Source organism: Physeter macrocephalus, chromosome 8, assembly GCF_002837175.3.
Source record: "Physeter macrocephalus isolate SW-GA chromosome 8, ASM283717v5, whole genome shotgun sequence".
In the NCBI taxonomy this organism is placed as follows: Eukaryota; Metazoa; Chordata; class Mammalia; order Artiodactyla; family Physeteridae; genus Physeter; species Physeter macrocephalus.
This window is the reverse complement of record NC_041221.1, coordinates 58,515,060-58,529,845: the sequence shown is the minus strand read 5'-3', so window position 1 is coordinate 58,529,845 and position 14,786 is coordinate 58,515,060. Positions and strand designations below refer to the sequence as shown.

At 44.1% G+C, this 14,786-nt stretch overlaps 1 protein-coding gene across 3 annotated transcripts in view; it reads right to left on the bottom strand.

Annotated features, from left to right (window-relative positions):
- SNX18 (sorting nexin 18) overlaps nucleotides 1-14,786 on the bottom strand; it is a 101,322-nt gene that overhangs the window by 27,777 nt on the left and 58,759 nt on the right. The window lies entirely within an intron of this gene.

The following is a 14,786-nucleotide window of genomic DNA, read 5'->3' as shown; positions in this document are numbered from 1 at the left end:
CCCTGCTTTTTAAAGAAATATTTTCTGAAGGATACTGTATTTTCCCTTGTGATATTTTCCCTTGTGATTTCCCTGAGGAACTAAACAGGAGCTGTCAGAACTGCCGGTGGAGAGATTTATTTGCACTCAGTGCCCTGTTCTGTCTGTCTGTTGTGCTTTATGAATTTTAAAGGAAAGGAAAGGAAACCTTTAGGTCGGGAATTCACCTGTTGAAAGGCTTCGTGCTAGAGCCTACAGGAAGGAGAGGCCCTGTGGCTTCGTCAAGAGTCAGAACGCTGCTCGTGTGTTTCGCCTGACCACTGACTTTCTTAGAAGGGGGCTTTGGCAGGGTTGTTTACTCTCATTCTATGCCTCAATATTTAAATCTCGAAATGAAGAGAGCTCCTTCTTGTCTAAGGACATGGGGTGCAGGGCAAGGGGAGACTGCTACTCAAAGATACAGCCAGCTTAATGTGATTGGAAGGGCCCTGGAGAGATTTCCCAGCCTGCAAATATATCCCGTTGGCTTGCTCCAGGACAGATAAAGAAGCCTCACGTTTGCCTCATCTTCATTTAGACAGTGAGGGCCTGGTTAAAATAGAAATGTGTTATCTAGGAAAACGTGATACTGTTTTGCTTTTATTCCATGATGCACATTTCACCCACATTTTAATGTTTCTGAATGGAGATGCGTTTTTACAATCACTGTGACTCTGTAATGTAGTAGTGCTTCTTTATTCCCCCTGAATTGTTAAGTTCATTGCTATTAAATATGTAAGAACCTCTAGAAAACTTGCTAAAACTTGAGACCTGGGACCCACAGGAACAGGTGCCAATTCAGGAGGTCTGGAAAGTGATGAGGAATTTGCATTCGCAACAAGCGCCCCGGGTGATTCTGAGCAGGGAGCCCTGCTTCCAGAGTCCCTAGTCGTTTCCTTAGTTCAAAGAATATGATCTTTATGGATCTTAGTAGTTAGTTTGTAAGGTGTGTCCTATGGAGTCTGCTTGGGTCCTCAGTCACTGGGTGTGCAATTCAGAACCAGGCACTGGGGAGAGAGCTACCCTTTAAGCATGGCAATCATGGGTCCTGCATTTTCCCAGTTCTGCTATGCTCTGCCATTTTTCCCTGAAATGCTCATATTTTGACATCTAAACCCCATCTCCCAGATGCCTTTCACTTTCAAACATTTCACAGATACTTCCATAAATTAGGTAAGTTTATGCCCTTGAGAAACTCACACTCTAGTGAGTGGGTCTTGCAAACTGACCTGAGCAGGATTACTGGTGCTAAAATGGGAGCCATCCAGGAACTGTTAAATCAAGGGTCAGCTACTCTCCTCTACAGCTGTGTTACCTGATTATGATCAAAGCAAGCCACCGGCAAAATTCTGCTGCACCTACAGACACTTACTAATAAGAAGATTATACAACCTCGCACGCAAGGTTCTCTCAAAACAATTGCCAGTATTCCAGAGGCAGGATCCTGTCACCAGTATAGCCACCATGGGGCAACTAGAATCCTCCAAAGTTCATGGCTGGACCCAAAACCAAGTGAAGTCTTACCTCAGGCATCATTCTAAGGGTACAGGTTATAATTCTAGCTGAACGTGTATATCCTATTCATGCACGAGTGGAAGGTTTCTAAACTATTTTAACTTATGCACTTATCTTGACTATCTTTATATTCATCAAGGAGATCCCATTTCTAACTTTCATCATGTTAATCAAATGCCACCCATTTCACCAAAAAAATAATAATTCTGACACAAACTATGCTAATTGGCAAAGTACCCATATTGATGGAGATGTGAATAACAGAAGTTCTTTGCCTCTGGATTATACATTCTTGATTAGAGTCCAGAAATTTGGTTAGAACCTAAACTAGGTGGCACACACATAAGACAGCACTGTATATTCAGAAGTATTTAATAACAGATCTCTTAAGACTGCATCAGACTCACACACACATTGTGGTACAAAACAACAATGCCTCTCGGAGAAGTATGTAACGGAGCTCTGAGGACACAAAAAGAGAGTGACTAATTTCTATCTGGCTGATGGGAAGTGAGGGGGTAAGGACAGAATATCCTCACAGAAGAGATGGCTGAAGCTGAGTTTGTTTAAATGGGTAGGAATGTATCAATCAGGCAGATTCAGGGTACACCCAGCAAAGGGAAACAGCGCAGGCCTAGCACAGAGTCTTGAGAACTTACACAGCTCACATTGGGCACCTGATGGGGAAGATGGGCTAGAACTGTAGCCAGAAACTAGACAACAAAGAACCTTCTAGATCCCGCTCCAGGGTTTGCTCTTTACCTAGTGGGCATCCAGAAGTGAGACAGCAATCTCTTATCTACTCCAACTTTGTTTTTTTGGTGTTTTTTAAAATTTTTGGCTGCACCGCACAGCATGTGGGATCTTAGTTCCCCGACCAGGGATAGAACCCACACCCCCTGCATTGGAAGGCAGAGTCTTAACCACTGGACTGCAGGGGAAGTCCCCTTACCTACTCCACCTTTGGTTCAGAACATAGAATCAGCCTGGTTGGTTGAGACAGCATAGATCCAACATGGGTCAGGCTTCTTCCCAAGCCTTTCTAACTGAAGTCCCAGAGCCCTGAATATCTACTCCATCCATACTGGTTTCTTCCATAAAAATCCAAGTAGAAAGACCAGGGTCCCTAGAGTCATTTCCTGGTTGGTTGAAAGGGTGACTTGAACAAGTTTCTTTATCTCTCTGACCCTCAGTGTCCTCATCTGTAAAATGAGGGTAATTATACCTACTTCTTAGGCTTGTTATGAAGATCAAGACAGAGCCTGATAGAGGAGATATGCTCAAGTAATTTTATTTTTAGTGTCTATGTCTTTTAAATCTTTATCATTATTTTTCCTTGTTTATGAATTCTTAGAAGGAATAAGATCTATGTTATACAAGTAGTATTTTATCTCACTATAACTGGAGATTACCATTCACTGACCTTGTGCCATAAATCTTACTCTAAATCCTTTAAAATCTAGAAGTTTAGTCCTAAGGCTCCCGACCCTACTAAATTCCATAAACCTCTCTTATCTGTCTATTGGTCTTATCAGGGTGAGGCTCTCTTGTTGCTTCCAGAGAAAACAACAAGAACTATTTTCTATTTCTAGTCCCAGATGCAACAAGATCACAGATACCAGCTCTCAAGCTCTTTTTCCTTCCTGTTTTTGTGTCTATTCATATATATAACAGCCCTAAGCTTTGAGAATCCTGACGGCCAGTGGGCTGGCAGGGCTGCCTTCCACTATCTTAACCAAGTTTAACCTCAATGCCCTTGGCAATTTTTCCTGCTGGAGGAGCATCTCTTTTTCTAAGGACACCTCATTAGCCCTAAAAGGACTTTCAAAAGAAGGCCAGAAATTTCCCCCACCCACAGTCTCATCATCGCTTACAGCCCCTCCCCTCAAAAAAACAAACTTGGATTATTGAAACAGGGCTATGTTCTTTCCTCTTACTGATCTGATTCTGAGCAGGATTTTAAAGAGCCGCTTTTCTGCTTTCCTTAAAGAGATTAACACTTTAATCCAGGGCAGCAAGCTGCAACCACAAGCATTTTGAATCAAATTTAAATTCTTGGGGCTTTGGCTGCTTCTCAGTTTGCCATGGGCTCTCCTCAGCCCTCCCAATTCTGATACAGCCCTGCAGCACACAGTTACCCATCTGCCCTTGAAGGCATCTGATCAACCCCCATCCCAAGCTCTAGTCATTATAACCGTTGCCACATTACAGGCACCTTACCCCATCAACTAGTTAGTTGTCAAGGCCAGGAATGTTCATCCCATAATGGAAGTTTTGTTGTGGGGTGAGATGATGAGGGGAAGAGCAAAATTCTCTGACTGGAGGCCTGGATTAGGAGGCCTCGGGTAGGGAAACCAGTGGCTGGGGCCCGAGTAACGCTGGTGTGTGGAATGTCACTGACTGAGCAAAATGATGACAGATTGCTTCCATCACCTTCCCCAGAGGCAGTGCTTGCCCTGGTGAAAACTGTAACAAAGACAAGGCTTTGTCACAGCCAGTGTTCAGGGACAGGAGAAGGAAGAGGTACCATGGCACAGGGCTCTGGGAAAAACAGAAACGTGCTTCACCACTCCTTGCACCCTTGAAATTAAGAGGACATTGTTTTGTTTTCTGGTCTTTATGACAAACATAAACCCCAGGGCATTTGCCAATAAGGCCCAAATTTAAAATCCCAGCTTCCAAGAGGAGAAATTAGAAAAGAATCCTCTCATCAATTGCTCTTCCACCAAGACAGTAACGTGGACTGTCCTTATTAGAAATGTCTCATTACTGACAATAATAGTAATAATCACAATATTAAGTAATGACTAAAGAATAAGTACAAGCAGACTCCTTGTTCATAGTGGCTCCTGGTGATAACTGTGTCTGATAATCAAAGCTTAGAATCCACATTTCATGATGGGCTGCTCCAGAGATGCTGCCTCACCCCCAGCGTTGTAACAATCCACAGTCAAGTGTCTTGAGTTTGATTCCTTTGCAGGTTGGGGCAGACAGAACAGATTTGTGGCTTTCTGTCTTTTTTGAAAATTAATACCATATAGAGGTTGTGTGATATCACCACGCACCTATCAGAATGACTAAAATGAAAAATAGTGACAACGGACTACCCTGGTGGCGGAGTGGTTAAGAATCCACCTGCCAATGCAGGGGACACGGGTTTGAGCCCTGGTCTGGGAAGACCCCACGTGCCACGGAGCAGCTAAGCCCGTGCGCCACAACTGCTGAGCCTGCGCTCTAGAGCCCGCGAACCACAACTGCTGAGCCAGTGTGCCACAACTACTGAAGCCCGCGCGTCTAGAGCCTGTGCTCTGCAACAAAAGAAGCCACCGCAATGAGAAGCCCGTGCACCACACGAAGGACAGCCCCCGCTCGCCGCAACTAAAGAAAGCCCACGCGCAGCAACAAAGACCCAATGCAGCCAAAAATAAATAAATAAATTTATTTTAAAAAAAAATGGTGACAACACCAAGGTGTCTAGTGGTTATGGCTCAGCGCTCTCACTGCTGAGGGCCTGGGAACTAAGATCTCACAAGCCGTGTGACAAGCCAAAAACACACACACACACACAAAATTGACTTCTTGGATGATGATTGCTATATGACTCATACATACATACATCACTGGTTCGCTGTGAAAAGTACAGCTACATTTTTCTAAGACCTTCAAATGAAATCTTTAAAAAAAAATGTCTAAACTCTAACTTTGAGTCTTTGCTCATACTTCTCCTTCCGTGCAGGCTCAGCGGCCATGGCTCACGGGCCCAGCCGCTCCACAGCATGTGGGATCCTCCCGGACCGGGGCATGAACCCGTGTCCCCTGAATCGGCAGGCGGACTCCCAACCACTGCGCCACCAGGGAAGCCCTCCTTCTCTATATTCTTAAACCTACCTCTATTTTAGTTGTTGTCCTCTCACTTAGGTACACAAGTAACTCTCAGAAGGAACGCGTGTACATGCCTAATAGTTTAGAAACACGATGGTTGTTTCCATCTTCCAGGTATGCTTTTCCTTCTGATTGCCCATTGCTTGCTTCTTATTCTTGATGTTCAAATCTTAGCTTAGATGGCACCTCCCCAGAAAGGCCATCTCTGGCCACCCAATCTAAAGTCAATATCCACTCACCCTCTTTAAATTATCAGTATGGCATTTTTTTGTTTCTTTGTTTGTTAGTTTATTTATTGTGGTAAAATACACATAATATAAAATTTATCATTTCAACCACTTAAAAAATTTTTTATTTATTTTATTTTTGGCTGCGTAGGGACTTCATTGCTGTGTTCAGGCTTTCTCTAGTTGTGGCGAGCGGGGGCTACTCATTGTTGTGGTGCGCGGGCTTCTCATGGCGGTGGCTTCTCTTGCTGCGGAGCACAGGCTCTAGGCATGCGGACTTCAGTAGTTGTGGTACATGGGCTCAGTAGTTGTGGCTCACAGGCTCTAGAGCGCAGGCTCAATAGTTGTGGCGCATGGGTTTAGTTGCTCCACAGCATGTGGTATCTTCCCAGACCAGGGCTATAGAGGTTGTGTGATATCACCACGCACCTATCAGAATGACTAAAATGAAAAATAGTGACAACGGACTACCCTGGTGGCGGAGTGGTTAAGAATCCACCTGCCAATGCAGGGGACACGGGTTTGAGCCCTGGTCTGGGAAGACCCCACGTGCCACGGAGCAGCTAAGCCCGTGCGCCACAACTGCTGAGCCTGCGCTCTAGAGCCCGCGAACCACAACTGCTGAGCCAGTGTGCCACAACTACTGAAGCCCGCGCGTCTAGAGCCTGTGCTCTGCAACAAAAGAAGCCACCGCAATGAGAAGCCCGTGCACCACACGAAGGACAGCCCCCGCTCGCCGCAACTAAAGAAAGCCCACGCGCAGCAACAAAGACCCAATGCAGCCAAAAATAAATAAATAAATTTATTTTAAAAAAAAATGGTGACAACACCAAGGTGTCTAGTGGTTATGGCTCAGCGCTCTCACTGCTGAGGGCCTGGGAACTAAGATCTCACAAGCCGTGTGACAAGCCAAAAACACACACACACACACAAAATTGACTTCTTGGATGATGATTGCTATATGACTCATACATACATACATCACTGGTTCGCTGTGAAAAGTACAGCTACATTTTTCTAAGACCTTCAAATGAAATCTTTAAAAAAAAATGTCTAAACTCTAACTTTGAGTCTTTGCTCATACTTCTCCTTCCATCCAGAACACATTCCTCAGCCTTTCTCCCCATGAATCTCTATCTATGGCTTAAGTCCCAAGTAAAACGCTACCTCCATAAATGTATCTCAAAACTTCTGAGTCAGAAAGTATTTCCTCCTTCTCTATATTCTTTTTTTTTTTTTTTTTTTTTGCAGTACGCGGGCCTCTCACTGTTGTGGCCTCTCCCGTTGCAGAGCACAGGCTCCGGACGCACAGGCTCAGCGGCCATGGCTCACGGGCCCAGCCGCTCCACAGCATGTGGGATCCTCCCGGACCGGGGCATGAACCCGTGTCCCCTGAATCGGCAGGCGGACTCCCAACCACTGCGCCACCAGGGAAGCCCTCCTTCTCTATATTCTTAAACCTACCTCTATTTTAGTTGTTGTCCTCTCACTTAGGTACACAAGTAACTCTCAGAAGGAACGCGTGTACATGCCTAATAGTTTAGAAACACGATGGTTGTTTCCATCTTCCAGGTATGCTTTTCCTTCTGATTGCCCATTGCTTGCTTCTTATTCTTGATGTTCAAATCTTAGCTTAGATGGCACCTCCCCAGAAAGGCCATCTCTGGCCACCCAATCTAAAGTCAATATCCAGTCACCCTCTTTAAATTATCAGTATGGCATTTTTTTGTTTCTTTGTTTGTTAGTTTATTTATTGTGGTAAAATACACATAATATAAAATTTATCATTTCAACCACTTAAAAAATTTTTTATTTATTTTATTTTTGGCTGCGTAGGGACTTCATTGCTGTGTTCAGGCTTTCTCTAGTTGTGGCGAGCGGGGGCTACTCATTGTTGTGGTGCGCGGGCTTCTCATGGCGGTGGCTTCTCTTGCTGCGGAGCACAGGCTCTAGGCATGCGGACTTCAGTAGTTGTGGTACATGGGCTCAGTAGTTGTGGCTCACAGGCTCTAGAGCGCAGGCTCAATAGTTGTGGCGCATGGGTTTAGTTGCTCCACAGCATGTGGTATCTTCCCAGACCAGGGCTCGAACCCATGTCCCCTGCATTCGCAGGCGGATTCTTAACCACTGCACCCCCAGGGAAGCCCTCAGCTATTTTTAAGTATACAATTCAGTGGCATTAGGCACATTCACAGTGTTGCACAAGGATCACCACTATCCATTTCCAGGATTTTTTCATCTTCCCAAACAGAACCGCTGTACTCATTAAACAGTAACTTCCCATTACCCCTCTCCCCCGCCCCTGGTAACCTCTATTACGCACTCTGTCTCTACAAATTTGCCTACTCTAGGTCACCTCATATAAAGTGGGATCATACAATTTTTGTTCTTTTGTGTTTGGCTTATTTCACTTAGCATAATGTTTTTAAGGTTCATCCACGTTGTAGCATGTGTCAGAACTTCATTCCTTTTTAAGACTGAATAATATTGCATTGTATATATATACCACATTTATCCATTCATGCATCAAAAGACACTGTGCTGTTTCCACCTTTTGCCTATTGTGAATAATGCTGCTATGAAGATGAGTGCATATATATCTGTTTAAATCTCTGCTTTTAATTCTTTGGGGGTTTATACCTAGAAGTGAAATCGCTGGATGACATGGTAATTTTATGTTTAACTTTTTGAGAAACCACCATACTGTCAGCCTGGCATATTTAAAATGCATTTGTTTGTCTGCTCCACTGAAATGAAACCTTCATGAGAGCAGGGACCACACCTGTCTTTTCCCTCCTTGCAGCCCCAGCACCTAAAACAATTCTGGCACACAACGGACACTCAGAAGTTTTTGTTAAGTGAATGAATGAAGTAGGTCCTCAGCAATTGTTAGTGTTCTTTCTCCTTTATACTCTATTCCTCTTAAATCAATCGCAAACTACCTGAGGGCAGGGCTAGGTCTCATCATCTGTGTAACCTCAGCACTTAACACATTGAAGACACCCAATAAATACTTGTAGAGCTGAAGTATCAATAAATCCCTATTATTTGCTTACAGTTTGGTTTTCTCTAGTGGAGTTCTCTAGATTCAGGCTGATGATTGTGGATTAGGAAGAATGGAAGGCTCTTCCCTGGCTTTTAAGGGAGCAAAAGAAAAGGCCCACTGAGGCCCACATGCTAGTGCCTCCTCGGCATCTCTGCCTCACTTTTTCGCTCATCCTTTTCCCTTTGATTTCTGGATTCTAGCACTTGCCAGAGCCAGAACTAAAAGAAGCAGGATCAACTGAAAAATCCATTAAATTACATCATCTGCCTCTGAGAATTGAGGCATCCTGGCTGAGTCTTTGGTTCAGATAAAATACAAGTTCTGATATCCCAAGACTTCCTAAAATTTCAAGTAACGTTCTTTGGAATAAAAATTTTAATGACTTTCAAGTAGTTCTGAGCCTGGTAATTCTGATTATATATGCCATATACAGGTAAATAATATATTTTACCACTCTGTATTATATATAATAAATTATACACACACTGCATATTGCACTTTATGTATAATAATGGGTCACTAAATGGGGATGGCAAAACCCAAGTAAAAATGCCCCTGGTACCTGGAACCATTTCCATGGATTTTCTCCCCAAATCGTGTCAGCCTCCTTTACTATTAGGAACACTCTTTGTTTCAGCCAGCAGTTTTCGAAACAAAGGAGGATAAGAGAAACCTCCTAGAATCTCAACATCAGTAGGCTCCAAAAGGCTGCCAGACTACAACTATTTTCTCAGTGGCTCCACCAACCCTCCCAGCTCTCTCGTGCCCTCTGTATCGGGGCCACTGGCCTTCACCCAGGTCCTGCCTCCATCGTCTGCTGCCTGCGTGATTCCCAGACAGGCAGTCTCAGGTCAACCTTCGATTATAGATCCTCAATCGCCCCTCCATTTCTGCATCTCCCCACATTAAAAAACTTCTTAAGGCTTTATCACTGCCTGGGTTCTGCCTCAGGTGAAGGCCATTCTAGTGGGGCCATGATTCTTGGGGGGCTTTGCTCACTTGAGGAGCACTAAGTCTTTTTTTTTTTTTTTTGTGGTACGCGGGCCTCTCACTGTTGTGGCCTCTCCCGTTGCGGAGCACAGGCTCCGGACGTGCAGGCTCAGCGGCCATGGCTCACGGGCCCAGCTGCTCGGCGGCATGTGTGATCTTCCCGGACCGGGGCACGAACCTGTGTCCCCTGCATCGGCAGGCGGACTCTCAACCACTGCGCCACCAGGGAAGCCCGAGGAGCACTGAGTCTTGGGTGTGAGGAGGGTGAGTAAGATTACTGTCTGTCCAAAGGAAATGCTGGATTCAGAAACTTGGCTAACAGTTAAACAGAGAATAGGGAGTTTTATAAAACTCCAGCGATGCATTAAGACCACACCCAAAATCTGTCTCCAAATCCCTAGTTTCCAATGTGCTCTTTTTTCTTTAAAAAAATAATTTGAGGATAAAGAAGATGTGGCACATATATACAATGGAATATTACTCAGCCATAAAAAGAAATGAAATTGAGTTATTTGTAGTGAGGTGGATGGACCTAAAGTCTGTCATACAGAGTGAAGTAAGTCAGAAAGAGAAAAACAAATACCATATGCTAACACATATATATGGAATCTTAAAAAAAAAAAAAAGGGTTCTGAAGAACCTAAGGGCAGGACAGCAATAAAGACGCAGACATAGAGAATGGACTTGAGGACATGGGAAGGGGGGAGGGTAAGCTGGGACAAAGTGAGAGAGTGATATGTACGTATATACACTACCAAATGTCAAATAGATAGCTAGTGGGAAGCAGGAGCATAGCAGAGGGAGATCAGCTCGGTGCTTTGTGACCACCTAGAGGGGTGGGATGGGGGGGTGGCAGGAAGACGCAAGAGGGAGGAGATATGGGGATATATGTATACGTAGAGCTGATTCACTTTGTGATACAGCAGAAACTAACATACCATCGTAAAGCAATTATACTCCAATAAAGACGTTTTTAAAAAAAATAGTTTGCAGGGAATTCCCTGGTGGCCCAGTGGTTAGGGCTTGGGGGCTTTCACTGCCAGGACCCAGGTTCGATCCCTGGTCGGGGAACTGAGATCCTGCATGCCAGCAGCGCAGCCAAAAAAAAAATAGTGTGCAATTTTTTCCCAATCATGTGTCATCTTTATTACCTCCTGCTGGAGCAGGCAGATGAGGGAAGAGGGGAAGTGGACCACGTCTCAGCTGACAGATGAGTGAGAAGGAAGTGAGCAGAGTGAGAAGGTCAAGGTCAAGAGGAGCAGAGGGCAGAGGTGGAAACCAGGTGGGAGGATGACCCCAGGTGAACTTCATCGGCCATCTCTCCTCCCCTGTCAGTCCTAAACACCCCCTCCCCTTTCTGGTCCGGAGCCTCTGCTCCACAATGGGAGAGGCCACAGCAGTAAGAGGCCCGCGTACTGCAAAAACAAAAACAAAAACAAAAACAAAACAAAAAAAAAAACAAACAAAAAACAACAACACCCTAGTAGGAGTCTTGACCCCTTAATATGTTTCTCTTTTTAAATACTTCTAAAGGTTGTATAAGAGTGCATGTATTATAGTAAAAATTTTAATTTTATATATTTTTATTTAAAAATATTTTTTATTTGCTCTTCATTTTGACAGTTTCAGATTTCCAGAGAACTTAGAAGAATAGTACAAAGAATTCTTGTATGCCCTTTAGTCAGTCTCCATATTTTTATATTACTGCATTTGCTTTATTTATACTGCCCCTATTCTGTGTGTATGTGTGTATAGCATATATATATATACGCACATAAATACATTTTATTAGCTTTTTCTGAACTGTATTTTGAAGAGTATGTTGCAGACATGAAGCCCCTCTACTCTTAAATGCTTGTATGTTCCCTAAAGCAAGGACATTCTCTTACAAAATTAGCATTTATGTAATACTGTTATCTAATCTACCTTATTCAAATTGCTGGTTTTCCCAATAATTTTCTTTATAGCAAGAGAAAACCCCCAGATGATGCATTGCACTCAACTGTCAAGTCTTTTTAGTCTTCTTCAGTCTGGAACAGTCTCCAGTCTGTCTTTGTCATGACCTTGACATTTTGAAGAATACAATTCAGTTATTTTGTAAAATGTCTCTCAGTTTGGGTTTGCTTATATATTTTTAAAAGTATAAAATATTTACTATGAAGGAGTTGGAAAATTCTTGTTGTTTTAGAAACCCATAAATTCAAAATTTATTGGCTTATGTGAGCTCAAATATGTGAAACACTAAAGGGATTTAATCTCTGAATTTATACATACGGTTCCTGAGCCAAATGGAATGTACACACATGGAATGTACACGTGTGTGTACCTTCTTCAGACTCTGTACACTTTGTTCTGAAATAAAAATAGTAAATGGCCAAAGTCATGACTTGAAAAATTTATAATGCATTTTTAAGGGAAAAACTCTAAGTTCTTGATTTTAGTAAGCATTACTATAGTTTTTTTTTTGTCCTGTTTGGGCTATTTGTCTCACTTTGTCTTAAGTAACAGAGAGGAGCGAAAAGTTGCTAGTGGAAGGTTCAGGAGAGGTTTAGTAGTTAATTGAACTAGTTTATAGAAAAAGTCCAAAAAGATATGCCATAAACTGAAGCCTTTTTTTTTTTTTTTTTTTTTTTTGCGGTACGCGGGCCTCTCACTGCTGTGGCCTCTCCCGTTGCGGAGCACAGGCTCCGGACGCGCAGGCTCAGCGGCCATGGCTCACGGGCCCAGCCGCTCCGCGGCACGCGGGATCCTCCCGGACCGGGGCACGAACCCGTGTTCCCTGCATCGGCAGGCGGATTCTCAACCACTGCGCCACCAGGGAAGCCCCTAAGAGAAGTCTTAAACTGGGTAAATGACTGTATCCTCTTCTTCACAGGCATTTGTATTTTAAAAGGAGAAGACCAAGATTCTGGAATGGCCTTCTCCAATAGCAGTGCTATTGGCATGACCCAGGAAAGAGAAGGGACAGAGGTCAGAGGTGGAGGTCAGAGATCTTTCCAGCTAGTGGTTGCCACCTACTCCAACCACAAGGCCAGTCTAGCAGCCAAAAGCTTTGGGAAGGAGGAGGGGAAGAGGGCTCCCACTGATAGAAGCATCGCACTGGGGAGTGTCACCTTAATCTCTCTGACATGCATCCTGGTTGGGGTGGGAGGTAGGTGGAGAGGAGCAAAAACACTTTGAGAGAAGTCCGAGGATCTATCTTGCTTTCTGAAATCAAAACTGAAGCTGACAACATTCAGTTAAGAGGAAAAAAAAAAAAAAAAGGACTGACGAGTCACAGGTTCTCTCTCACCCCTCCTCGCCTTCAGTTTTCTGGAGGCTGTCTGCTTGTGTCTTATCTCTTCTCCCTGCATCCAGAGACAGTGCTTGCTCTGCACAATTCTTGACTCCTGACCAAAGCTGGGTGGAATGCATACTGCTGAGAAAAGCCTCTCTTTGCACCTAGGACAAAGCCCTGCCCCGGGGATGGGCTCCTCCCCGCAGCCCCTGCTACCTGCCCCCCGCAAGCCTGAGATGACAGTGTCAGCCCCTCATGCAAGTGAGGCCAGCCTGACGGTCCCTTGATGCCTGCTCTTTGCTCTTTCTTCAAACTGCCTCACGAGATTTGCTATTAAACTCTCCATGATTCTAGTACCACCTGCTGCCAACAAATATGAGACAGGGAAAAAGGTGACCAACAGTTCCTGTCTTTGTCATTGAATTTCAACCAGGAGTTGGTCCCAAGTCCAATGAGAGGTGTCCTTCTAAAAGACACAGAGGAGAGACAGGCCCAGAGAAGAGGAGGAGGAAATGCGACCATGGAGGCAGTGATCGGAGTGATACAACCGCAAATCCAGGAAACCACCAGACACTGGAAGAGACAAGGAATGGAATCTCCCCTAGAAGCCTCTGGAGAGAGCGTAATCCTACTTTTTCCTTATTTCCAACTTCTGGCCTCCAGGACTATAAGAGAAAAATCTCTGTTGTTTTAAGCCACCCAGATTGTGGTAATCGGTTGTTCTGATAAAATACAAGTAAAAGGTGGTACCGTTGCCCAATCTGAATCCGAGGTTTGAGAAGTTGTGTGGTGCCCTGCAGATGCACACATCTCACTAGTAAGTGATGGTAGTTATTTAAGAATGAAATGCGTATCTTTATTTGTATTGGTTTTTCAGGTGGTGTCTATGTTGTTAGGACCTAAGTACATATTAAATTATTTGGATACAACTACTTAATAAATAGAATTTTTAAGCCTTTCTTTCTGGCCTAGGGATACTGTGAAGAAATCCCTGAGACAGTGTGCTGTGAAACAAGGGGAAGTGTAGGGCACTGGGTGCTGGTGTCAGAAACCCAGGTTCCCTGGATTTTGCTGCTTTGCATCCCTAGCAGATTGCCTTCTTACAAATAGTCCAAGGGGCCCTCTACCATGAAAGGGAAAGGGGCAAAGGAGGGCATACTCCTTCCCTTTAAGGGCACATCCTGGCAGATGGACTCATCACATTTGTTCCCAATGCATTGGCCAGAATGAAGTCACATGGCCATGCCTAACTGCAAGGGAAGCAGGGACATGCAAACCGTCCCCTAGGTGGCCATGTGCCAGATAACAATGGAGGGTTTATTAATGTGCACAAGAACCAGAGAATGAGTATAGGGGATAAACTTGCAGCCTCTGGCTCTGACATGAATGGAAAGTACGGAGCTGTATTCCTTCTCTCCCAATAAGCGGTGATGTTATCCACAGTAATATTCATCGCTAACTGGACTGAAAGAGAGCGAGAGACTCTGGGAGCAAGGAAGGGCACAATAAAACAGGCTGGAACACTGGCAGCACCAACAAAGAAGGCACACAGCGTGCAGGTGCATGTAGTAGGCGCCGTGTAGAGGCAGCACAGCAAGAGTTTTATTGTTTTAGTTTTGTTTTTTGTCTTTTAGAAGTTATCAACAGTATTCCATATACAGAGGTAAAAACATTTTGGAGAACAGCCCTCTGTTCTCATAAGAGCTACTCTCTTTTTAAGGGCAAGACAGTAATAGATTGTATCTTTGGTTTGACCAGGCTTGTTATTACTTTTTTTTTTTTTTTTTTTTTTTTTTTTGCGGTACACGGGCCTATCACTGTTGCGGCCTCT